The 26,386-nt window shown below is 46.3% G+C and overlaps 5 non-coding genes across 5 annotated transcripts; all 5 read left to right on the forward strand.

The window, feature by feature from the left end:
* The first annotated feature begins 1,895 nt into the window (after positions 1–1,895).
* TRNAE-UUC (transfer RNA glutamic acid (anticodon UUC)) lies at positions 1,896–1,967 on the forward strand. Its single transcript has one exon. It is a non-coding gene; the product is annotated as a tRNA-Glu (tRNA).
* A 2,140-nt stretch (positions 1,968–4,107) lies between these two features.
* TRNAE-UUC (transfer RNA glutamic acid (anticodon UUC)) lies at positions 4,108–4,179 on the forward strand. The gene has a single exon. It is a non-coding gene; the product is annotated as a tRNA-Glu (tRNA).
* A 5,465-nt stretch (positions 4,180–9,644) lies between these two features.
* On the forward strand, positions 9,645–9,716 carry TRNAE-UUC (transfer RNA glutamic acid (anticodon UUC)). Its single transcript has one exon. It is a non-coding gene; the product is annotated as a tRNA-Glu (tRNA).
* Positions 9,717–10,757: 1,041 nt separating this feature from the next.
* On the forward strand, positions 10,758–10,829 carry TRNAE-UUC (transfer RNA glutamic acid (anticodon UUC)). Its single transcript has one exon. It is a non-coding gene; the product is annotated as a tRNA-Glu (tRNA).
* Positions 10,830–19,614: 8,785 nt separating this feature from the next.
* Positions 19,615–19,686, forward strand: TRNAE-UUC (transfer RNA glutamic acid (anticodon UUC)). Its single transcript has one exon. It is a non-coding gene; the product is annotated as a tRNA-Glu (tRNA).
* The last annotated feature ends 6,700 nt before the right edge of the window (positions 19,687–26,386 follow it).

Raw genomic sequence — 26,386 nt, forward strand, 5'->3', positions numbered from 1 at the left:
TGCGCACTGGCACATGAATTTTCACACATGAATAATATCAGGATCACAGGAACTCACAGGGGAAGCTGAAGATCATCCAGCAACTAATGGCTTATGCTGCTAGCTTTAAATAGGCCACTGGGCACCAGAAATTGTCACGCATTGTGTGCGCTTTGGCGTATGCACATGCGTACTAGCACATGAAGTTTCTCGGCCGTTCTCGCTCTTCTGCACATTTGCATTGGCAAATATCTATGTGCCAATCTTCTGAAAACCATTCTCTGACAGAGACATCATCTTTTTTTTCCACACCTTTGAAAAAGCCCTTTTGAATTCCTCGGTGCTTTGTTCTTTCTGTGTGATGAAACTAAGGGAAGCATGTCACATAGATGGAAAATGCCTCTGTTGTTACAGGATGAGTAGACATTGTATCTTGCAAGGTCTGTTGGATGCAGAGCTAAAGATTTTAGCTGGGTGGAATATGGTGGAAGGCAAAAGAGCACTGAAAGCTTGATCTTCCGGTCAATTTTCTATCCATATGGTTTCCTACAAGACCTAAGGGATGAAGAGTAGTGTTTTTCATAGATTAAGGACCCCAAGGCTCACAAAATGGTAAGAGAGTAGTGCCCCGTGTGAGGATCGAACTCACGACCTTCAGATTATGAGACTGACGCGCTACCTGCTGCGCTAACGAGGCCAATTAGTGAAAGTGATATGTGTGTCATAGCTGGCCACCATACTTGGAAGCTGATGGCGGTGGCACATCTTTTTTTGCCTTTGGTTTTCTCTATTTTTCTCAAAACAAGGCAGCTAGTTTTCCCATATGGTCTAGCGGTTAGGATTCCTGGTTTTCACCCAGGCGGCCCGGCTTCGACTCCCGGTATGGGAAATGCAAGTCCTTTTAACGACCCGCACACTCCTAGTGCTGAAACCTCAAAGCTGTTTTTCCATTGTAACCTCCAATCATTCCCTTGTTGTCAAAGTACCAAGGGTCAAAGCCAGGGATGCAGACAAGACAGGTCAAGCCGGGTCAGGACAGGAAATGAAATACTATCAGGAACACAGGAACTCACAGGGCAAGCTGAAGTTCATCCAGCAACTAATGGCTCATGCACGCGCTTTGGCGTACGTATATGCGCACTGACACATGAATAATATCAGGATCACAGGAACTCACAGGGGAAGCTGAAGATCATCCAGCAACTAATGGCTTATGCTGCTAGCTTTAAATAGGCCACTGGGCACCAGAAATTGTCACGCATTGTGTGCGCTTTGGCGTACGCACATGCGTACTAGCACATGAAGTTTCTCGGCCGTTCTCGCTCTTCTGCACATTTGCATTGGCAAATATCTATGTGCCAATCTTCTGCAAACCATTCTCTGACAGAGACATCATCTTTTTTTTCCACACCTTTGAAAAAGCCCTTTTGAATTCCTCGGTGCTTTGTTCTTTCTGTGTGATGAAACTAAGGGAAGCATGTCACATAGATGGAAAATGCCTCTGTTGTTCCAGGATGAGTAGACATTGTATCTTGCAAGGTCTGTTGGATGCAGAGCTAAAGATTTTAGCTGGGTGGAATATGGTGGAAGGCAAAAGAGCATTGACAGCTTGATCTTCCGGTCAATTTTCCATCTATATGGTTTCCTACAAGACCTAAGGGATGAAGAGTAGTGTTTTTCATAGATTAAGGACCCCAAGGCTCACAAAATGGTTAGAGAGTAGTGCCCCGTGTGAGGATCAAACTCATGACCTCCAGATTATGAGACTGACGCGCTACCTGCTGCGCTAACAAGGCCAATTAGTGAAAGTGATATGTGTGTCATAGCTGGCCACCATACTTGGAAGCTGATGGCGGTGGCACATCTTTTTTTCCCTTTGGTTTTCTCTATTTTTCTCAAAACAAGGCAGCTAGTTTTCCCATATGGTCTAGCGGTTAGGATTCCTGGTTTTCACCCAGGCGGCCCGGGTTCGACTCCCGGTATGGGAAATGCAAGTCCTTTTAACGACCCGCACACTCCTAGTGCTGAAACCTCAAAGCTGTTTTTCCATTGTAACCTCCAATCATTCCCTTGTTGTCAAAGTACCAAGGGTCAAAGCCAGGGATGCAGACAAGACAGGTCAAGCCGGGTCAGGACAGGAAATGAAATACTATCAGGAACACAGGAACTCACAGGGCAAGCTGAAGTTCATCCAGCAACTAATGGCTCATGCACGCGCTTTGGCGTACGTATATGCGCACTGACACATGAATAATATCAGGATCACAGGAACTCACAGGGGAAGCTGAAGATCATCCAGCAACTAATGGCTTATGCTGCTAGCTTTAAATAGGCCACTGGGCACCAGAAATTGTCACGCATTGTGTGCGCTTTGGCGTACGCACATGCGTACTAGCACATGAAGTTTCTCGGCCGTTCTCGCTCTTCTGCACATTTGCATTGGCAAATATCTATGTGCCAATCTTCTGCAAACCATTCTCTGACAGAGACATCATCTTTTTTTTCCACACCTTTGAAAAAGCCCTTTTGAATTCCTCGGTGCTTTGTTCTTTCTGTGTGATGAAACTAAGGGAAGCATGTCACATAGATGGAAAATGCCTCTGTTGTTCCAGGATGAGTAGACATTGTATCTTGCAAGGTCTGTTGGATGCAGAGCTAAAGATTTTAGCTGGGTGGAATATGGTGGAAGGCAAAAGAGCATTGAAAGCTTGATCTTCCGGTCAATTTTCCATCTATATGGTTTCCTACAAGACCTAAGGGATGAAGAGTAGTGTTTTTCATAGATTAAGGACCCCAAGGCTCACAAAATGGTTAGAGAGTAGTGCCCCGTGTGAGGATCGAACTCACGACCTTCAGATTATGAGACTGACGCGCTACCTGCTGCGCTAACGAGGGTAATTAGTGAAAGTGATATGTGTGTCATAGCTGGCCACCATACTTGGAAGCTGATGGCGGTGGCACATCTTTTTTTCCCTTTGGTTTTCTCTATTTTTCTCAAAACAAGGCAGCTAGTTTTCCCATATGGTCTAGCGGTTAGGATTCCTGGTTTTCACCCACGCGGCCTGGGTTCGACTCCCGGTATGGGAAATGCAAGCCCTTTTAACGACCTGCACACTCCTAGTGCTGAAACCTCAAAGCTGTTTTTCCATTCTAACCTCCAATCATTCCCTTGTTGTCCAAGTACCAAGGGTCAAAGCCAGGGATGCAGACAAGACAGGTCAAGCCGGGTCAGGACAGGAAATGAAATACTATCAGGAACACAGGAACTCACAGGGCAAGCTGGAGTTCATCCAGCAACTAATGGCTCATGCACGCGCTTTGGCGTACGTATATGCGCACTGGCACATGAATTTTCACACATGAATAATATCAGGATCACAGGAACTCACAGGGGAAGCTGAAGATCATCCAGCAACTAATGGCTTATGCTGCTAGCTTTAAATAGGCCACTGGGCACCAGAAATTGTCACGCATTGTGTGCGCTTTGGCGTACGCACATGCGTACTAGCACATGAAGTTTCTCGGCCGTTCTCGCTCTTCTGCACATTTGCATTGGTAAATATCTATGTGCCAATCTTCTGCAAACCATTCTCTGACAGAGACATCATCTTTTTTTTCCACACCTTTGAAAAAGCCCTTTTGAATTCCTCGGTGCTTTGTTCTTTCTGTGTGATGAAACTAAGGGAAGCATGTCACATAGATGGAAAATGCCTCTGTTGTTCCAGGATGAGTAGACATTGTATCTTGCAAGGTCTGTTGGATGCAGAGCTAAAGATTTTAGCTGGGTGGAATATGGTGGAAGGCAAAAGAGCACTGAAAGCTTGATCTTCCGGTCAATTTTCCATCCATATGGTTTCCTACAAGACCTAAGGGATGAAGAGTAGTGTTTTTCATAGATTAAGGACCCCAAGGCTCACAAAATGGTTAGAGAGTAGTGCCCCGTGTGAGGATCGAACTCACGACCTTCAGATTATGAGACTGACGCGCTACCTGCTGCGCTAACGAGGCCAATTAGTGAAAGTGATATGTGTGTCATAGCTGGCCACCATACTTGGAAGCTGATGGCGATGGCACATCTTTTTTTACCTTTGGTTTTCTCTATATTTCTCAAAACAAGGCAGCTAGTTTTCCCATATGGTCTAGCGGTTAGGATTCCTGGTTTTCACCCAGGCGGCCCGGGTTCGACTCCCGGTATGGGAAATGCAAGTCCTTTTAACGACCCGCACACTCCTAGTGCTGAAACCTCAAAGCTGTTTTTCCATTGTAACCTCCAATCATTCCCTTGTTGTCAAAGTACCAAGGGTCAAAGCCAGGGATGCAGACAAGACAGGTCAAGCCGGGTCAGGACAGGAAATGAAATACTATCAGGAACACAGGAACTCACAGGGCAAGCTGAAGTTCATCCAGCAACTAATGGCTCATGCACGCGCTTTGGCGTACGTATATGCGCACTGACACATGAATAATATCAGGATCACAGGAACTCACAGGGGAAGCTGAAGATCATCCAGCAACTAATGGCTTATGCTGCTAGCTTTAAATAGGCCACTGGGCACCAGAAATTGTCACGCATTGTGTGCGCTTTGGCGTACGCTCATGCGTACTAGCACATGAAGTTTCTCGGCCGTTCTCGCTCTTCTGCACATTTGCATTGGCAAATATCTATGTGCCAATCTTCTGCAAACCATTCTCTGACAGAGACATCATCTTTTTTTTCCACACCTTTGAAAAAGCCCTTTAGAAATCCTCGGTGCTTTGTTCTTTCTGTGTGATGAAACTAAGGGAAGCATGTCACATAGATGGAAAATGCCTCTGTTGTTCCAGGATGAGTAGACATTGTATCTTGCAAGGTCTGTTGGATGCAGAGCTAAAGATTTTAGCTGGGTGGAATATGGTGGAAGGCAAAAGAGCACTGAAAGCTTGATCTTCCGGTCAATGTTCCATCCATATGGTTTCCTACAAGACCTAAGGGATGAAGAGTAGTGTTTTTCATAGATTAAGGACCCCAAGGCTCACAAAATGGTAAGAGAGTAGTGCCCCGTGTGAGGATCGAACTCACGACCTTCAGATTATGAGACTGACGCGCTACCTGCTGCGCTAACGAGGCCAATTAGTGAAAGTGATATGTGTGTCATAGCTGGCCACCATACTTGGAAGCTGATGGCGGTGGCACATCTTTTTGTCCCTTTGGTTTTCTCTATTTTTCTCAAAACAAGGCAGCTAGTTTTCCCATATGGTCTAGCGGTTAGGATTCCTGGTTTTCACCCAGGCGGCCCGGGTTCGACTCCCAGTATGGGAAATGCAAGTCCTTTTAACGACCCGCACACTCCTAGTGCTGAAACCTCAAAGCTGTTTTTCCATTGTAACCTCCAATCATTCCCTTGTTGTCAAAGTACCAAGGGTCAAAGCCAGGGATGCAGACAAGACAGGTCAAGCCGGGTCAGGACAGGAAATGAAATACTATCAGGAACACAGGAACTCACAGGGCAAGCTGAAGTTCATCCAGCAACTAATGGCTCATGCACGCGCTTTGGCGTACGTATATGCGCACTGACACATGAATAATATCAGGATCACAGGAACTCACAGGGGAAGCTGAAGATCATCCAGCAACTAATGGCTTATGCTGCTAGCTTTAAATAGGCCACTGGGCACCAGAAATTGTCACGCATTGTGTGCGCTTTGGCGTACGCACATGCGTACTAGCACATGAAGTTTCTCGGCCGTTCTCGCTCTTCTGCACATTTGCATTGGCAAATATCTATGTGCCAATCTTCTGCAAACCATTCTCTGACAGAGACATCATCTTTTTTTTCCACACCTTTGAAAAAGCCCTTTTGAATTCCTCGGTGCTTTGTTCTTTCTGTGTGATGAAACTAAGGGAAGCATGTCACATAGATGGAAAATGCCTCTGTTGTTCCAGGATGAGTAGACATTGTATCTTGCAAGGTCTGTTGGATGCAGAGCTAAAGATTTTAGCTGGGTGGAATATGGTGGAAGGCAAAAGAGCACTGAAAGCTTGATCTTCCGGTCAATTTTCCATCCATATGGTTTCCTACAAGACCTAAGGGATGAAGAGTAGTGTTTTTCATAGATTAAGGACCCCAAGGCTCACGAAATGGCTAGAGAGTAGTGCCCCGTGTGAGGATCAAACTCACAACCTTCCGATTATGAGACTGACGCGCTACCTGCTGCGCTAATGAGGCCAATTAGTGAAAGTGATATGTGTGTCATAGCTGGCCACCATACTTGGAAGCTGATGGCGTTGGCACATCTTTTTTTCCCTTTGGTTTTCTCTATTTTTCTCAAAACAAGGCAGCTAGTTTTCCCATATGGTCTAGCGGTTAGGATTCCTGGTTTTCACTCAGGCTGCCCGGGTTCGACTCCCGGTATGGGAAATGCAAGTCCTTTTAACGACCCGCACACTCCTAGTGCTGAAACCTCAAAGCTGTTTTTCCATTGTAACCTCCAATCATTCCCTTGTTGTCAAAGTACCAAGGGTCAAAGCCAGGGATACAGACAAGACAGGTCAAGCCGGGTCAGGACAGGAAATGAAATACTATCAGGAACACAGGAACTCACAGGGCAAGCTGAAGTTCATCCAGCAACTAATGGCTCATGCACGCGCTTTGGCGTACGTATATGTGCACTGGCACATGAATTTTCACACATGAATAATATCAGGATCACAGGAACTCACAGGGGAAGCTGAAGATCATCCAGCAACTAATGGCTTATGCTGCTAGCTTTAAATAGGCCACTGGGCACCAGAAATTGTCACGCATTGTGTGCGCTTTGGCGTACGCACATGCGTACTAGCACATGAAGTTTCTCGGCCGTTCTCGCTCTTCTGCACATTTGCATTGGCAAATATCTATGTGCCAATCTTCTGCAAACCATTCTCTGACAGAGACATCATCTTTTTTTTCCACACCTTTGAACAAGCCCTTTTGAATTCCTCGGTGCTTTGTTCTTTCTGTGTGATGAAACTAAGGGAAGCATGTCACATAGATGGAAAATGCCTCTGTTGTTCCAGGATGAGTAGACATTGTATCTTGCAAGGTCTGTTGGATGCAGAGCTAAAGATTTTAGCTGGGTGGAATATGGTGGAAGGTAAAAGAGCACTGAAAGCTTGATATTCCGGTCAATTTTCCATCCATATGGTTTCCTACAAGACCTAAGGGATGAAGAGTAGTGTTTTTCATAGATTAAGGACCCCAAGGCTCACAAAATGGTTGGAGAGTAGTGCCCCGTGTGAGGATCGAACTCACGACCTTCAGATTATGAGACTGACGCGCTACCTGCTGCGCTAACGAGGCCAATTAGTGAAAGTGATATGTGTGTCATAGCTGGCCACCATACTTGGAAGCTGATGGCGGTGGCACATCTTTTTTTCCCTTTGGTTTTCTCTATTTTTCTCAAAACAAGGCAGCTAGTTTTCCCATATGGTCTAGCGGTTAGGATTCCTGGTTTTCACCCAGGCGGCCCGGCTTCGACTTCCGGTATGGGAAATGCAAGTCCTTTTAACGACCCGCACACTCCTAGTGCTGAAACCTCAAAGCTGTTTTTCCATTGTAACCTCCAATCATTCCCTTGTTGTCAAAGTACCAAGGGTCAAAGCCAGGGATGCAGACAAGACAGGTCAAGCCGGGTCAGGACAGGAAATGAAATACTATCAGGAACACAGGAACTCACAGGGCAAGCTGAAGTTCATCCAGCAACTAATGGCTCATGCACGCGCTTTGGCGTACGTATATGCGCACTGGCACATGAATTTTCACACATGAATAATATCAGGATCACAGGAACTCACAGGGGAAGCTGAAGATCATCCAGCAACTAATGGCTTATGCTGCTAGCTTTAAATAGGCCACTGGGCACCAGAAATTGTCACGCATTGTGTGCGCTTTGGCGTACGCACATGCGTACTAGCACATGAAGTTTCTCGGCCGTTCTCGCTCTTCTGCACATTTGCATTGGCAAATATCTATGTGCCAATCTTCTGCAAACCATTCTCTGACAGAGACATCATCTTTTTTTTCCACACCTTTGAACAAGCCCTTTTGAATTCCTCGGTGCTTTGTTCTTTCTGTGTGATGAAACTAAGGGAAGCATGTCACATAGATGGAAAATGCCTCTGTTGTTCCAGGATGAGTAGACATTGTATCTTGCAAGGTCTGTTGGATGCAGAGCTAAAGATTTTAGCTGGGTGGAATATGGTGGAAGGTAAAAGAGCACTGAAAGCTTGATATTCCGGTCAATTTTCCATCCATATGGTTTCCTACAAGACCTAAGGGATGAAGAGTAGTGTTTTTCATAGATTAAGGACCCCAAGGCTCACAAAATGGTTGGAGAGTAGTGCCCCGTGTGAGGATCGAACTCACGACCTTCAGATTATGAGACTGACACGCTACCTGCTGCGCTAACGAGGCCAATTAGTGAAAGTGATATGTGTGTCATAGCTGGCCACCATACTTGGAAGCTGATGGCGGTGGCACATCTTTTTTTCCCTTTGGTTTTCTCTATTTTTCTCAAAACAAGGCAGCTAGTTTTCCCATATGGTCTAGCGGTTAGGATTCCTGGTTTTCACCCAGGCGGCCCGGCTTCGACTTCCGGTATGGGAAATGCAAGTCCTTTTAACGACCCGCACACTCCTAGTGCTGAAACCTCAAAGCTGTTTTTCCATTGTAACCTCCAATCATTCCCTTGTTGTCAAAGTACCAAGGGTCAAAGCCAGGGATGCAGACAAGACAGGTCAAGCCGGGTCAGGACAGGAAATGAAATACTATCAGGAACACAGGAACGCACAGGGCAAGCTGAAGTTCATCCAGCAACTAATGGCTCATGCACGCGCTTTGGCGTACGTATATGCGCACTGGCACATGAATTTTCACACATGAATAATATCAGGATCACAGGAACTCACAGGGGAAGCTGAAGATCATCCAGCAACTAATGGCTTATGCTGCTAGCTTTAAATAGGCCACTGGGCACCAGAAATTGTCACGCATTGTGTGCGCTTTGGCGTACGCACATGCGTACTAGCACATGAAGTTTCTCGGCCGTTCTCGCTCTTCTGCACATTTGCATTGGCAAATATCTATGTGCCAATCTTCTGCAAACCATTCTCTGACAGAGACATCATCTTTTTTTTCCACACCTTTGAAAAAGCCCTTTTGAATTCCTCGGTGCTTTGTTCTTTCTGTGTGATGAAACTAAGGGAAGCATGTCACATAGATGGAAAATGCCTCTGTTGTTCCAGGATGAGTAGACATTGTATCTTGCAAGGTCTGTTGGATGCAGAGCTAAAGATTTTAGCTGGGTGGAATATGGTGGAAGGCAAAAGAGCACTGAAAGCTTGATCTTCCGGTCAATTTTCCATCTATATGGTTTCCTACAAGACCTAAGGGATGAAGAGTAGTGTTTTTCATAGATTAAGGACCCCAAGGCTCACAAAATGGTTAGAGAGTAGTGCCCCGTGTGAGGATCAAACTCACGACCTTCAGATTATGAGACTGACGCGCTACCTGCTGCGCTAACGAGGCCAATTAGTGAAAGTGATATGTGTGTCATAGCTGGCCACCATACTTGGAAGCTGATGGCGGTGGCACATCTTTTTTTCCCTTTGGTTTTCTCTATTTTTCTCAAAACAAGGCAGCTAGTTTTCCCATATGGTCTAGCGGTTAGGATTCCTGGTTTTCACCCAGGCGGCCCGGGTTCGACTCCCGGTATGGGAAATGCAAGTCCTTTTAACGACCCGCACACTCCTAGTGCTGAAACCTCAAAGCTGTTTTTCCATTGTAACCTCCAATCATTCCCTTGTTGTCAAAGTACCAAGGGTCAAAGCCAGGGATGCAGACAAGACAGGTCAAGCCGGGTCAGGACAGGAAATGAAATACTATCAGGAACACAGGAACTCACAGGGCAAGCTGAAGTTCATCCAGCAACTAATGGCTCATGCACACGCTTTGGCGTACGTATATGTGCACTGGCACATGAATTTTCACACATGAATAATATCAGGATCACAGGAACTCACAGGGGAAGCTGAAGATCATCCAGCAACTAATGGCTTATGCTGCTAGCTTTAAATAGGCCACTGGGCACCAGAAATTGTCACGCATTGTGTGCGCTTTGGCGTACGCACATGCGTACTAGCACATGAAGTTTCTCGGCCGTTCTCGCTCTTCTGCACATTTGCATTGGCAAATATCTATGTGCCAATCTTCTGCAAACCATTCTCTGACAGAGACATCATCTTTTTTTTCCACACCTTTGAAAAAGCCCTTTTGAATTCCTCGGTGCTTTGTTCTTTCTGTGTGATGAAACTAAGGGAAGCATGTCACATAGATGGAAAATGCCTCTGTTGTTCCAGGATGAGTAGACATTGTATCTTGCAAGGTCTGTTGGATGCAGAGCTAAAGATTTTAGCTGGGTGGAATATGGTGGAAGGCAAAAGAGCATTGAAAGCTTGATCTTCCGGTCAATTTTCCATCTATATGGTTTCCTACAAGACCTAAGGGATGAAGAGTAGTGTTTTTCATAGATTAAGGACCCCAAGGCTCACAAAATGGTTAGAGGGTAGTGCCCCGTGTGAGGATCGAACTCACGACCTTCAGATTATGAGACTGACGCGCTACCTGCTGCGCTAACAAGGCCAATTAGTGAAAGTGATATGTGTGTCATAGCTGGCCACCATACTTGGAAGCTGATGGCGGTGGCACATCTTTTTTTCCCTTTGGTTTTCTCTATTTTTCTCAAAACAAGGCAGCTAGTTTTCCCATATGGTCTAGCGGTTAGGATTCCTGGTTTTCACCCAGGCGGCCCGGGTTCGACTCCCGGTATGGGAAATGCAAGTCCTTTTAACGACCCGCACACTCCTAGTGCTGAAACCTCAAAGCTGTTTTTCCATTGTAACCTCCAATCATTCCCTTGTTGTCAAAGTACCAAGGGTCAAAGCCAGGGATGCAGACAAGACAGGTCAAGCCGGGTCAGGACAGGAAATGAAATACTATCAGGAACACAGGAACTCACAGGGCAAGCTGAAGTTCATCCAGCAACTAATGGCTCATGCACGCGCTTTGGCGTACGTATATGCGCACTGACACATGAATAATATCAGGATCACAGGAACTCACAGGGGAAGCTGAAGATCATCCAGCAACTAATGGCTTATGCTGCTAGCTTTAAATAGGCCACTGGGCACCAGAAATTGTCACGCATTGTGTGCGCTTTGGCGTACGCACATGCGTACTAGCACATGAAGTTTCTCGGCCGTTCTCGCTCTTCTGCACATTTGCATTGGCAAATATCTATGTGCCAATCTTCTGCAAACCATTCTCTGACAGAGACATCATCTTTTTTTTCCACACCTTTGAAAAAGCCCTTTTGAATTCCTCGGTGCTTTGTTCTTTCTGTGTGATGAAACTAAGGGAAGCATGTCACATAGATGGAAAATGCCTCTGTTGTTCCAGGATGAGTAGACATTGTATCTTGCAAGGTCTGTTGGATGCAGAGCTAAAGATTTTAGCTGGGTGGAATATGGTGGAAGGCAAAAGAGCATTGAAAGCTTGATCTTCCGGTCAATTTTCCATCTATATGGTTTCCTACAAGACCTAAGGGATGAAGAGTAGTGTTTTTCATAGATTAAGGACCCCAAGGCTCACAAAATGGTTAGAGAGTAGTGCCCCGTGTGAGGATCGAACTCATGACCTCCAGATTATGAGACTGACGCGCTACCTGCTGCGCTAACAAGGCCAATTAGTGAAAGTGATATGTGTGTCATAGCTGGCCACCATACTTGGAAGCTGATGGCGGTGGCACATCTTTTTTTCCCTTTGGTTTTCTCTATTTTTCTCAAAACCAGGCAGCTAGTTTTCCCATATGGTCTAGCGGTTAGGATTCCTGGTTTTCACACAGGCGGCCCGGGTTCGACTCCCGGTATGGGAAATGCAAGTCCTTTTAATGACCCGCACACTCCTAGTGCTGAAACCTCAAAGCTGTTTTTCCATTGTAACCTCCAATCATTCCCTTGTTGTCAAAGTACCAAGGGTCAAAGCCAGGGATGCAGACAAGACAGGTCAAGCCGGGTCAGGACAGGAAATGAAATACTATCAGGAACACAGGAACTCACAGGGCAAGCTGAAGTTCATCCAGCAACTAATGGCTCATGCACGCGCTTTGGCGTACGTATATGTGCACTGGCACATGAATTTTCACACATGAATAATATCAGGATCACAGGAACTCACAGGGGAAGCTGAAGATCATCCAGCAACTAATGGCTTATGCTGCTAGCTTTAAATAGGCCACTGGGCACCAGAAATTGTCACGCATTGTGTGCGCTTTGGCGTATGCACATGCGTACTAGCACATGAAGTTTCTCGGCCGTTCTCGCTCTTCTGCACATTTGCATTGGCAAATATCTATGTGCCAATCTTCTGCAAACCATTCTCTGACAGAGACATCATCTTTTTTTTCCACACCTTTGAACAAGCCCTTTTGAATTCCTCGGTGCTTTGTTCTTTCTGTGTGATGAAACTAAGGGAAGCATGTCACATAGATGGAAAATGCCTCTGTTGTTCCAGGATGAGTAGACATTGTATCTTGCAAGGTCTGTTGGATGCAGAGCTAAAGATTTTAGCTGGGTGGAATATGGTGGAAGGCAAAAGAGCACTGAAAGCTTGATCTTCCGGTCAATTTTCTATCCATATGGTTTCCTACAAGACCTAAGGGATGAAGAGTAGTGTTTTTCATAGATTAAGGACCCCAAGGCTCACAAAATGGTAAGAGAGTAGTGCCCCGTGTGAGGATCGAACTCACGACCTTCAGATTATGAGACTGACGCGCTACCTGCTGCGCTAACGAGGCCAATTAGTGAAAGTGATATGTGTGTCATAGCTGGCCACCATACTTGGAAGCTGATGGTGGTGGCACATCTTTTTTTCCCTTTGGTTTTCTCTATTTTTCTCAAAACAAGGCAGCTAGTTTTCCCATATGGTCTAGCGGTTAGGATTCCTGGTTTTCACCCAGGCGGCCCGGGTTTGACTCCCGGTATGGGAAATGCAAGTCCTTTTAACGACCCGCACACTCCTAGTGCTGAAACCTCAAAGCTGTTTTTCCATTGTAACCTCCAATCATTCCCTTGTTGTCAAAGTACCAAGGGTCAAAGCCAGGGATGCAGACAAGACAGGTCAAGCCGGGTCAGGACAGGAAATGAAATACTATCAGGAACACAGGAACTCACAGGGCAAGCTGAAGTTCATCCAGCAACTAATGGCTCATGCACGCGCTTTGGCGTACGTATATGCGCACTGACACATGAATAATATCAGGATCACAGGAACTCACAGGGGAAGCTGAAGATCATCCAGCAACTAATGGCTTATGCTGCTAGCTTTAAATAGGCCACTGGGCACCAGAAATTGTCACGCATTGTGTGCGCTTTGGCGTACGCACATGCGTACTAGCACATGAAGTTTCTCGGCCGTTCTCGCTCTTCTGCACATTTGCATTGGCAAATATCTATGTGCCAATCTTCTGCAAACCATTCTCTGACAGAGACATCATCTTTTTTTTCCACACCTTTGAAAAAGCCCTTTTGAATTCCTCGGTGCTTTGTTCTTTCTGTGTGATGAAACTAAGGGAAGCATGTCACATAGATGGAAAATGCCTCTGTTGTTCCAGGATGAGTAGACATTGTATCTTGCAAGGTCTGTTGGATGCAGAGCTAAAGATTTTAGCTGGGTGGAATATGGTGGAAGGCAAAAGAGCACTGAAAGCTTGATCTTCCGGTCAATTTTCCATCCATATGGTTTCCTACAAGACCTAAGGGATGAAGAGTAGTGTTTTTCATAGATTAAGGACCCCAAGGCTCACAAAACGGTTAGAGAGTAGTGCCCCGTGTGAGGATCGAACTCACGACCTTCAGATTATGAGACTGACGCGCTACCTGCTGCGCTAACGAGGCCAATTAGTGAAAGTGATATGTGTGTCATAGCTGGCCACCATACTTGGAAGCTGATGGCGGTGGCACATCTTTTTTTCCCTTTGGTTTTCTCTATTTTTCTCAAAACAAGGCAGCTAGTTTTCCCATATGGTCTAGCGGTTAGGATTCCTGGTTTTCACCCAGGCGGCCCGGGTTCGACTCCTGGTATGAGAAATGCAAGTCCTTTTAACGACCCGCACACTCCTAGTGCTGAAACCTCAAAGCTGTTTTTCCATTGTAACCTCCAATCATTCCCTTGTTGTCAAAGTACCAAGGGTCAAAGACAGGTCAAGCCGGGTCAGGACAGGAAATGAAATACTATCAGGAACACAGGAACTCACAGGGCAAGCTGAAGTTCATCCAGCAACTAATGGCTCATGCACGCGCTTTGGCGTACGTATATGCGCACTGGCACATGAATTTTCACACATGAATAATATCAGGATCACAGGAACTCACAGGGGAAGCTGAAGATCATCCAGCAACTAATGGCTTATGCTGCTAGCTTTAAATAGGCCACTGGGCACCAGAAATTGTCACGCATTGTGTGCGCTTTGGCGTACGCACATGCGTACTAGCACATGAAGTTTCTCGGCCGTTCTCGCTCTTCTGCACATTTGCATTGGCAAATATCTATGTGCCAATCTTCTGCAAACCATTCTCTGACAGAGACATCATCTTTTTTTTCCACACCTTTGAAAAAGCCCTGTTGAATTCCTCGGTGCTTTGTTCTTTCTGTGTGATGAAACTAAGGGAAGCATGTCACATAGATGGAAAATGCCTCTGTTGTTCCAGGATGAGTAGACATTGTATCTTGCAAGGTCTGTTGGATGCAGAGCTAAAGATTTTAGCTGGGTGGAATATAGTGGAAGGCAAAAGAGCACTGAAAGCTTGATCTTCCGGTCAATGTTCCATCCATATGGTTTCCTACAAGACCTAAGGGATGAAGAGTAGTGTTTTTCATAGATTAAGGACCCCAAGGCTCACAAAATGGTTAGAGAGTAGTGCCCCGTGTGAGGATCAAACTCACGACCTTCAGATTATGAGACTGACGCGCTACCTGCTGCGCTAACGAGGCCGATTAGTGAAAGTGATATGTGTGTCATAGCTGGCCACCATACTTGGAAGCTGATGGCGGTGGCACATCTTTTTTTCCCTTTGGTTTTCTCTATTTTTCTCAAAACAAGGCAGCTAGTTTTCCCATATGGTCTAGCGGTTAGGATTCCTGGTTTTCACCCAGGCGGCCCGGGTTCGACTCCCGGTATGAGAAATGCAAGTCCTTTTAACGACCCGCACACTCCTAGTGCTGAAACCTCAAAGCTGTTTTTCCATTGTAACCTCCAATCATTCCCTTGTTGTCAAAGTACCAAGGGTCAAAGCCAGGGATGCAGACATGACAGGTCAAGCCGGGTCAGGACAGGAAATCAAATACTATCAGGAACACAGGAACTCACAGGGCAAGCTGAAGTTCATCCAGCAACTAATGGCTCATGCACGCGCTTTGGCGTACGTATATGCGCACTGGCACATGAATTTTCACACATGAATAATATTAGCATCACAGAAACTCACAGGGGAAGCTGAAGCTCATCCAGCAACTAATGGCTTATGCTGCTAGCTTTAAATAGGCCACTGGGCACCAGAAATTGTCACGCATTGTGTGCGCTTTGGCGTACGCACATGCGTGCTAGCACATGAAGTTTCTCGGCCGTTCTCGCTCTTCTGCACATTTGCATTGGCAAATATCTATGTGCCAATCTTCTGCAAACCATTCTCTGACAGAGACATCATCTTTTTTTTCCACACCTTTGAAAAAGCCCTTTTGAATTCCTCTGTGCTTTGTTCTTTCTGTGTGATGAAACTAAGGGAAGCATGTCACATAGATGGAAAATGCCTCTGTTGTTCCAGGATGAGTAGACATTGTATCTTGCAAGGTCTGTTGGATGCAGAGCTAAAGATTTTAGCTGGGTGGAATATGGTGGAAGGCAAAAAGCACTGAAAGCTTGATCTTGCGGTCAATTTTCCATCCATATGGTTTCCTACAAGACCTAAGGGATGAAGAGTAGTGTTTTTCATAGATTAAGGACCCCAAGGCTCACAAAATGGTTAGAGAGTAGTGCCCCGTGTGAGGATCGAACTCACGACCTTCAGATTATGAGACTGACACGCTACCTGCTGCGCTAACGAGGCCAATTAGTGAAAGCGATATGTGTGTCATAGCTGGCCACCATACTTGGAAGCTGATGGCGGTGGCACATCTTTTTTTCCCTTTGGTTTTCTCTATTTTTCTCAAAACAAGGCAGCTAGTTTTCCCATATGGTCTAGCGGTTAGGATTCCTGGTTTTCATCCAGGCGGCCCGGGTTCGACTCCCGGTATGGGAAATGCAAGACCTTTTAATGACCCACACACTCCTAGTGCTGAAACCTCAAAGCTGTTTTTCCATTGTAACCTCCAATCATTCCCTTGTTGTCAAAGTACCAAGGGTCAAAGCCAGGGATGCAGACAAGACAGGTCAAGCCGGGTCAGGACAGGAAATGAAATACTATCAGGAACACAGGAACTCACAGGGCAAGCTGAAGTTCATCCAGCAACTAATGGCTCATGCACGCGCTTTGGCGTACGTATATGCGCACTGGCACATGAATTTTCACACATGAATAATATCAGGATCACAGGAACTCACAGGGGAAGCTGAAGATCATCCAGCAACTAATGGCTTATGCTGCTAGCTTTAAATAGGCCACTGGGCACCAGAAATTGTCACGCATTGTGTGCGCTTTGGCGTACGCACATGCGTACTAGCACATGAAGTTTCTCGGCCGTTCTCGCTCTTCTGCACATTTGCATTGGCAAATATCTATGTGCCAATCTTCTGCAAACCATTCTCTGACAGAGACATCATCTTTTTTTTCCACACCTTTGAAAAAGCCCTTTTGAATTCCTCGGTGCTTTGTTCTTTCTGTGTGATGAAACTAAGGGAAGCATGTCACATAGATGGAAAATGCCTCTGTTGTTCCAGGATGAGTAGACATTGTATCTTGCAAGGTCTGTTGGATGCAGAGCTAAAGATTTTAGCTGGGTGGAATATGGTGGAAGGCAAAAGAGCACTGAAAGCTTGATCTTCCGGTCAATTTTCTATCCATATGGTTTCCTACAAGACCTAAGGGATGAAGAGTAGTGTTTTTCATAGATTAAGGACCCCAAGGCTCACAAAATGGTAAGAGAGTAGTGCCCCGTGTGAGGATCGAACTCACGACCTTCAGATTATGAGACTGACGCGCTACCTGCTGCGCTAACGAGGCCAATTAGTGAAAGTGATATGTGTGTCATAGCTGGCCACCATACTTGGAAGCTGATGGTGGTGGCACATCTTTTTTTCCCTTTGGTTTTCTCTATTTTTCTCAAAACAAGGCAGCTAGTTTTCCCATATGGTCTAGCGGTTAGGATTCCTGGTTTTCACCCAGGCGGCCCGGGTTCCACTCCCGGTATGGGAAATGCAAGTCCTTTTAACGACCCGCACACTCCTAGTGCTGAAACCTCAAAGCTGTTTTTCCATTGTAACCTCCAATCATTCCCTTGTTGTCAAAGTACCAAGGGTCAAAGCCAGGGATGCAGACAAGACAGGTCAAGCCGGGTCAGGACAGGAAATGAAATACTATCAGGAACACAGGAACTCACAGGGCAAGCTGAAGTTCATCCAGCAACTAATGGCTCATGCACCCGCTTTGGCGTAAGTATATGCGCACTGGCACATGAATTTTCACACATGAATAATATCAGGATCACAGGAACTCACAGGGGAAGCTGAAGATCATCCAGCAACTAATGGCTTATGCTGCTAGCTTTAAATAGGCCACTGGGCACCAGAAATTGTCACGCATTGTGTGCGCTTTGGCGTACGCACATGCGTACTAGCACATGAAGTTTCTCGGCCGTTCTCGCTCTTCTGCACATTTGCATTGGCAAATATCTATGTGCCAATCTTCTGCAAACCATTCTCTGACAGAGACATCATCTTTTTTTTCCACACCTTTGAAAAAGCCCTTTTGAATTCCTCGGTGCTTTGTTCTTTCTGTGTGATGAAACTAAGGGAAGCATGTCACATAGATGGAAAATGCCTCTGTTGTTCCAGGATGAGTAGACATTGTATCTTGCAAGGTCTGTTGGATGCAGAGCTAAAGATTTTAGCTGGGTGGAATATGGTGGAAGGCAAAAGAGCACTGAAAGCTTGATCTTCCGGTCAATTTTCCATCCATATGGATTCCTACAAGACCTAAGGGATGAAGAGTAGTGTTTTTCATAGATTAAGGACCCCAAGGCTCACAAAATGGTTAGAGAGTAGTGCCCCGTGTGAGGATCAAACTCACAACCTTCAGATTATGAGACTGACGCGCTACCTGCTGCGCTAACGAGGCCAATTAGTGAAAGTGATATGTGTGTCATAGCTGGCCACCATACTTGGAAGCTGATGGCGGTGGCACATCTTTTTTTCCCTTTGGTTTTCTCTATTTTTCTCAAAACAAGGCAGCTAGTTTTCCCATATGATCTAGCGGTTAGGATTCCTGGTTTTCACCCAGGCGGCCCGGGTTCGACTCCCGGTATGAGAAATGCAAGTCTTTTTAACGACCCGCACACTCCTAGTGCTGAAACCTCAAAGCTGTTTTTCCATTGTAACCTCCAATCATTCCCTTGTTGTCAAAGTACCAAGGGTCAAAGCCAGGGATGCAGACAAGACAGGTCAAGCCGGGTCAGGACAGGAAATCAAATACTATCAGGAACACAGGAACTCACAGGGCAAGCTGAAGTTCATCCAGCAACTAATGGCTCATGCACGCGCTTTGGCGTACGTATATGCGCACTGGCACATGAATTTTCACACATGAATAATATCAGGATCACAGAAACTCACAGGGGAAGCTGAAGATCATCCAGCAACTAATGGCTTATGCTGCTAGCTTTAAATAGGCCACTGGGCACCAGAAATTGTCACGCATTGTGTGCGCTTTGGCGTACGCACATGCGTGCTAGAACATGAAGTTTCTCGGCCGTTCTCGCTCTTCTGCACATTTGCATTGGCAAATATCTATGTGCCAATCTTCTGCAAACCATTCTCTGACAGAGACATCATTTTTTTTTTCCACACCTTTGAAAAAGTCCTTTTGAATTCCTCTGTGCTTTGTTCTTTCTGTGTGATGAAACTACGGGAAGCATGTCACATAGATGGAAAATGCCTCTGTTGTTCCAGGATGAGTAGACATTGTATCTTGCAAGGTCTGTTGGATGCAGAGCTAAAGATTTTAGCTGGGTGGAATATGGTGGAAGGCAAAAAGCACTGAAAGCTTGATCTTGCGGTCAATTTTCCATCCATATGGTTTCCTACAAGACCTAAGGGATGAAGAGTAGTGTTTTTCATAGATTAAGGACCCCAAGGCTCACAAAATGGTTAGAGAGTAGTGCCCCGTGTGAGGATCGAACTCACGACCTTCAGATTATGAGACTGACGCGCTACCTGCTGCGCTAACGAGGCCAATTAGTGAAAGTGATATGTGTGTCATAGCTGGCCACCATACTTGGAAGCTGATGGCGGTGGCACATCTTTTTTTCCCTTTGGTTTTCTCTATTTTTCTCAAAACAAGGCAGCTAGTTTTCCCATATGGTCTAGCGGTTAGGATTCCTGGTTTTCACCCAGGCGGCCCGGGTTCGATTCCCGGTATGGGAAATGCAAGTCCTTTTAACGACCCGCACACTCCTAGTGCTGAAACCTCAAAGCTGTTTTTCCATTGTAACCTCCAATCATTCCCTTGTTGTCAAAGTACCAAGGGTCAAAGCCAGGGATGCAGACAAGACAGGTCAAGCCGGGTCAGGACAGGAAATGAAATACTATCAGGAACACAGGAACTCACAGGGCAAGCTGAAGTTCATCCAGCAACTAATGGCTCATGCACGCGCTTTGGCGTACGTATATGCGCACTGGCACATGAATTTTCACACATGAATAATATCAGGATCACAGGAACTCACAGGGGAAGCTGAAGATCATCCAGCAACTAATGGCTTATGCTGCTAGCTTTAAATAGGCCACTGGGCACCAGAAATTGTCACGCATTGTGTGCGCTTTGGCGTACGCACATGCGTACTAGCACATGAAGTTTCTCGGCCGTTCTCGCTCTTCTGCACATTTGCATTGGCAAATATCTATGTGCCAATCTTCTGCAAACCATTCTCTGACAGAGACATCATCTTTTTTTTCCACACCTTTGAAAAAGCCCTTTTGAATTCCTCGGTGCTTTGTTCTTTCTGTGTGATGAAACTAAGGGAAGCATGTCACATAGATGGAAAATGCCTCTGTTGTTCTAGGATGAGTAGACATTGTATCTTGCAAGGTCTGTTGGATGCAGAGCTAAAGATTTTAGCTGGGTTGAATATGGTGGAAGGCAAAAGAGCACTGAAAGCTTGATCTTCCCGTCAATTTTCCATCCATATGGTTTCCTACAAGACCTAAGGGATGAAGAGTAGTGTTTTTCATAGATTAAGGACCCCAAGGCTCACAAAATGGTTAGAGAGTAGTGCCCTGTGTGAGGATCGAACTCACAACCTTCAGATTATGAGACTGACGCGCTACCTGCTGCGCTAACGAGGCCAATTAGTGAAAGCGATATGTGTGTCATAGCTGGCCACCATACTTGGAAGCTGATGGCGGTGGCACATCTTTTTTTCCCTTTGGTTTTCTCTATTTTTCTCAAAACAAGGCAGCTAGTTTTCCCATATGGTCTAGCAGTTAGGATTCCTGGTTTTCACCCAGGCGGCCCGGTTTCGACTTCCGGTATGGGAAATGCAAGTCCTTTTAACGACCCGCACACTCCTAGTGCTGAAACCTCAAAGCTGTTTTTCCATTGTAACCTCCAATCATTCCCTTGTTGTCAAAGTACCAAGGGTCAAAGCCAGGGATGCAGACAAGACAGGTCAAGCCGGGTCAGGACAGGAAATGAAATACTATCAGGAACACAGGAACTCACAGGGCAAGCTGAAGTTCATCCAGCAACTAATGGCTCATGCACGCGCTTTGGCGTACGTATATGCGCACTGGCACATGAATTTTCACACATGAATAATATCAGGATCACAGGAACTCACAGGGGAAGCTGAAGATCATCCAGCAACTAATGGCTTATGCTGCTAGCTTTAAATAGGCCACTGGGCACCAGAAATTGTCACGCATTGTGTGCGCTTTGGCGTACGCACATGCGTACTAGCACATGAAGTTTCTCGGCCGTTCTCGCTCTTCTGCACATTTGCATTGGCAAATATCTATGTGCCAATCTTCTGCAAACCATTCTCTGACAGAGACATCATCTTTTTTTTCCACACCTTTGAAAAAGCCCTTTTGAATTCCTCTGTGCTTTGTTCTTTCTGTGTGATGAAACTAAGGGAAGCATGTCACATAGATGGAAAATGCCTCTGTTGTTCCAGGATGAGTAGACATTGTATCTTGCAAGGTCTGTTGGATGCAGAGCTAAAGATTTTAGCTGGGTGGAATATGGTGGAAGGCAAAAGAACACTGAAAGCTTGATCTTCCGGTCAATTTTCCATCCATATGGTTTCCTACAAGACCTAAGGGATGAAGAGTAGTGATGGCCGAACGGTTCGCCCGGCGGTCGTTTCGCGGCGAATTTCCGACATTCGCGGTCCGCACGTTCGAACGCCTTTTTCCGTCGTTCGCCGCGGCGGACTTACGTGTTTAATGTATACAAGAACTTTAACCTTTGGTGACACGTTTATCATGTGATACAGGACAGCCAATTGAGACATGACAGCACATGGACACTTGTACATTCCCCCTAACCTATAAATACACCCGATCCGGTGGCCATTTTACATTCTTTCTTCTGTTACGATAGGGACAGGTTCCTGTGTGGAGTAGGGAGAGATAAACCACTAGCTATTTGGTACACAAAAGTTCTTTTCAGGACTGGTATAGGTGTTAGGTGTTGATAGGTTTGCTGTGCTGCTGATTCTTGCAGCAGCCTGAGTGTCTTTTGTTAGTTTAGAGAAAGGGAAAGGACGGTGTATGCTACAGGGACAGCCAGATTAGTCTTTCATCATCATCATCATCATCATCATCATTAGCTGTTACTATCAAGGTCCACAAAAGAGCTGTTCCAGTAACCACTAATCGTTCTCTTTTTTTGCCAATTTGTATAGGGACAGGAAGGAAGCAGTGTTGTCAGGCAGTGAGGGTAATTTTAAAGACTTGCTGTTATTATTAGTTCCACAAAGGTTCTTTTCAGGACTGGTATCAGTGGTACAGTAATAGGCTTGTACATGTATAATATTCTTTCTTCCAAATATAGAAAGGATATTATACTTGACTGCTGCCCTTCTGCTGCAGTCTGCTAAACATTCACAACTCACTTGTTCCACAAAAGTTCTTATAAGGACTGGTAACTTGGTATAGGGTGCTACGGTACATAGGCTTGAGTGCGGTACAGTCTGCTGTTCTGTAAGGACCGCTATCGGTCCACAATAGATAGGGTTGACGTGCACCACTGCTGACCGCTGCCCTATACTGCAGCAGTCCTTCAGCGGTATAGGGACTGACGTACAGTCTGCTAATCACTAACACACAACCTGCTTGTTCCACAAAAGTTCTTATAAGGACTGGTAACTTGGTATAGGGTGCTACGGTACATAGGCTTGAGTGCGGTACAGTCTGCTGTTCTGTAAGGACCGCTATCGGTCCACAATAGATAGGGTTGACGTGCACCACTGCTGACCGCTGCCCTATACTGCAGCAGTCCTTCAGCGGTATAGGGACTGACGTACAGTCTGCTAAACACTAATACACAACCTGCTTGGTCCACAAAAGTTCTTATAAGGACTGGTAACTTGGTATAGGGTGCTACGGTACATAGGCTTGAGTGCGGTACAGTCTGCTGTTCTGTAAGGACCGCTATCGGTCCACAATAGATAGGGTTGACGTGCACCACTGCTGACCGCTGCCCTATACTGCAGCAGTCCTTCAGCGGTATAGGGACTGACGTACAGTCTGCTAAACACTAATACACAACCTGCTTGGTCCACAAAAGTTCTTATAAGGACTGGTAACTTGGTATAGGGTGCTACGGTACATAGGCTTGAGTGCGGTACAGTCTGCTGTTCTGTAAGGACCGCTATCGGTCCACAATAGATAGGGTTGACGTGCACCACTGCTGACCGCTGCCCTATACTGCAGCAATCCTTCAGCGGTATAGGGACTGACGTACAGTCTGCTAATCACTAACACACAACCTGCTTGTTCCACAAAAGTTCTTATAAGGACTGGTAACTTGGTATAGGGTGCTACGGTACATAGGCTTGAGTGCGGTACAGTCTGCTGTTCTGTAAGGACCGCTATCGGTCCACAATAGATAGGGTTGACGTGCACCACTGCTGACCGCTGCCCTATACTGCAGCAGTCCTTCAGCGGTATAGGGACTGACGTACAGTCTGCTAAACACTAATACACAACCTGCTTGGTCCACAAAAGTTCTTATAAGGACTGGTAACTTGGTATAGGGTGCTACGGTACATAGGCTTGAGTGCGGTACAGTCTGCTGTTCTGTAAGGACCGCTATCGGTCCACAATAGATAGGGTTGACGTGCACCACTGCTGACCGCTGCCCTATACTGCAGCAGTCCTTCAGCGGTATAGGGACTGACGTACAGTCTGCTAAACACTAATACACAACCTGCTTGGTCCACAAAAGTTCTTATAAGGACTGGTAACTTGGTATAGGGTGCTACGGTACATAGGCTTGAGTGCGGTACAGTCTGCTGTTCTGTAAGGACCGCTATCGGTCCACAATAGATAGGGTTGACGTGCACCACTGCTGACCGCTCACCTATACTGCAGCAGTCCTTCAGCGGTATAGGGACTGACGTACAGTCTGCTAATCACTAACACACAACCTGCTTGTTCCACAAAAGTTCTTATAAGGACTGGTAACTTGGTATAGGGTGCTACGGTACATAGGCTTGAGTGCGGTACAGTCTGCTGTTCTGTAAGGACCGCTATCGGTCCACAATAGATAGGGTTGACGTGCACCACTGCTGACCGCTGCCCTATACTGCAGCAGTCCTTCAGCGGTATAGGGACTGACGTACAGTCTGCTAATCACTAACACACAACCTGCTTGTTCCACAAAAGTTCTTATAAGGACTGGTAACTTGGTATAGGGTGCTACGGTACATAGGCTTGAGTGCGGTACAGTCTGCTGTTCTGTAAGGACCGCTATCGGTCCACAATAGATAGGGTTGACGTGCACCACTGCTGACCGCTGCCCTATACTGCAGCAGTCCTTCAGCGGTATAGGGACTGACGTACAGTCTGCTAAACACTAATACACAACCTGCTTGGTCCACAAAAGTTCTTATAAGGACTGGTAACTTGGTATAGGGTGCTACGGTACATAGGCTTGAGTGCGGTACAGTCTGCTGTTCTGTAAGGACCGCTATCGGTCCACAATAGATAGGGTTGACGTGCACCACTGCTGACCGCTGCCCTATACTGCAGCAGTCCTTCAGCGGTATAGGGACTGACGTACAGTCTGCTAAACACTAATACACAACCTGCTTGGTCCACAAAAGTTCTTATAAGGACTGGTAACTTGGTATAGGGTGCTACGGTACATAGGCTTGAGTGCGGTACAGTCTGCTGTTCTGTAAGGACCGCTATCGGTCCACAATAGATAGGGTTGACGTGCACCACTGCTGACCGCTCACCTATACTGCAGCAGTCCTTCAGCGGTATAGGGACTGACGTACAGTCTGCTAATCACTAACACACAACCTGCTTGTTCCACAAAAGTTCTTATAAGGACTGGTAACTTGGTATAGGGTGCTACGGTACATAGGCTTGAGTGCGGTACAGTCTGCTGTTCTGTAAGGACCGCTATCGGTCCACAATAGATAGGGTTGACGTGCACCACTGCTGACCGCTGCCCTATACTGCAGCAGTCCTTCAGCGGTATAGGGACTGACGTACAGTCTGCTAAACACTAATACACAACCTGCTTGGTCCACAAAAGTTCTTATAAGGACTGGTAACTTGGTATAGGGTGCTACGGTACATAGGCTTGAGTGCGATACAGTCTGCTGTTCTGTAAGGACCGCTATCGGTCCACAATAGATAGGGTTGACGTGCACCACTGCTGACCGCTGCCCTATACTGCAGCAGTCCTTCAGCGGTATAGGGACTGACGTACAGTCTGCTAAACACTAATACACAACCTGCTTGGTCCACAAAAGTTCTTATAAGGACTGGTAACTTGGTATAGGGTGCTACGGTACATAGGCTTGAGTGCGGTACAGTCTGCTGTTCTGTAAGGACCGCTATCGGTCCACAATAGATAGGGTTGACGTGCACCACTGCTGACCGCTGCCCTATACTGCAGCAGTCCTTCAGCGGTATAGGGACTGACGTACAGTCTGCTAAACACTAATACACAACCTGCTTGGTCCACAAAAGTTCTTATAAGGACTGGTAACTTGGTATAGGGTGCTACGGTACATAGGCTTGAGTGCGGTACAGTCTGCTGTTCTGTAAGGACCGCTATAGGTCCACAATAGATAGGGTTGACGTGCACCACTGCTGACCGCTCACCTATACTGCAGCAGTCCTTCAGCGGTATAGGGACTAAGAGTTTTGTCACAGGGTCATTTAAAAAATGACATGCAGAGGAAGAGGCAGGCCCTTCCGCAGGGGTGGTAGGGGTAGGGCAGGAGCAACAGGCTTGAGCCAAAGTGGGAAGTTGCAGAAGGTGCGTTCAATTACTTTAAAGGATGCACCAGACTTGGTTGAGTGGCTCGCTCAGCCTTACTCTTCTGCACCCTCCTCATCCTCTCGATCTGCACCCTCTTCTTCACTCTCTGCTATGTGCACCCCCAAAGACACTACCACCAACAACACGACCACCACCACCACCACCACATACCTTCCGCTTGAGTCACTGGAATTATTTTCCGATCCATATCAAGAGGACATTTCTGATGCGCAGCCACTCTTGGTATTGGATCAGGAAGAGGAGGTAGCAACAAGCGCTACTCAGCAGTCTGACGCCAGTACCCAGATCAGCCCAAGGAGGAGGTTGGTCCCCGGTGTTGCTGCCTACTCTACTTATAGCGGTGGGGAAGGTGACGTTGATGATGACGTGTCTAGTGATGTCACGTGGGTGCCCACAAGAGAGGAAGAGGAGGGGAGTTCAGAGGGAGATATGGACCAGCAGATAGGGAGGAGAAGCAGCAATGACTTACATTGCACAGCAGGGACAAAGCAGACTGCAAATGTATCAGGAGCGAGTCATCGACCATGTACGGTCACATCTGGCGCTCCCAGGACACCGGCACATGGCTCCGCAGTGTGGGCTTTTTTTAACGTGTCC

The sequence above is a fragment of the Lithobates pipiens genome, unplaced genomic scaffold (assembly GCF_037356315.1).
Source record: "Lithobates pipiens isolate NorthernLeopardFrog02 unplaced genomic scaffold, aLitPip1_a1.2 Scaffold_8, whole genome shotgun sequence".
Lineage (NCBI taxonomy): Eukaryota > Metazoa > Chordata > Amphibia > Anura > Ranidae > Lithobates > Lithobates pipiens.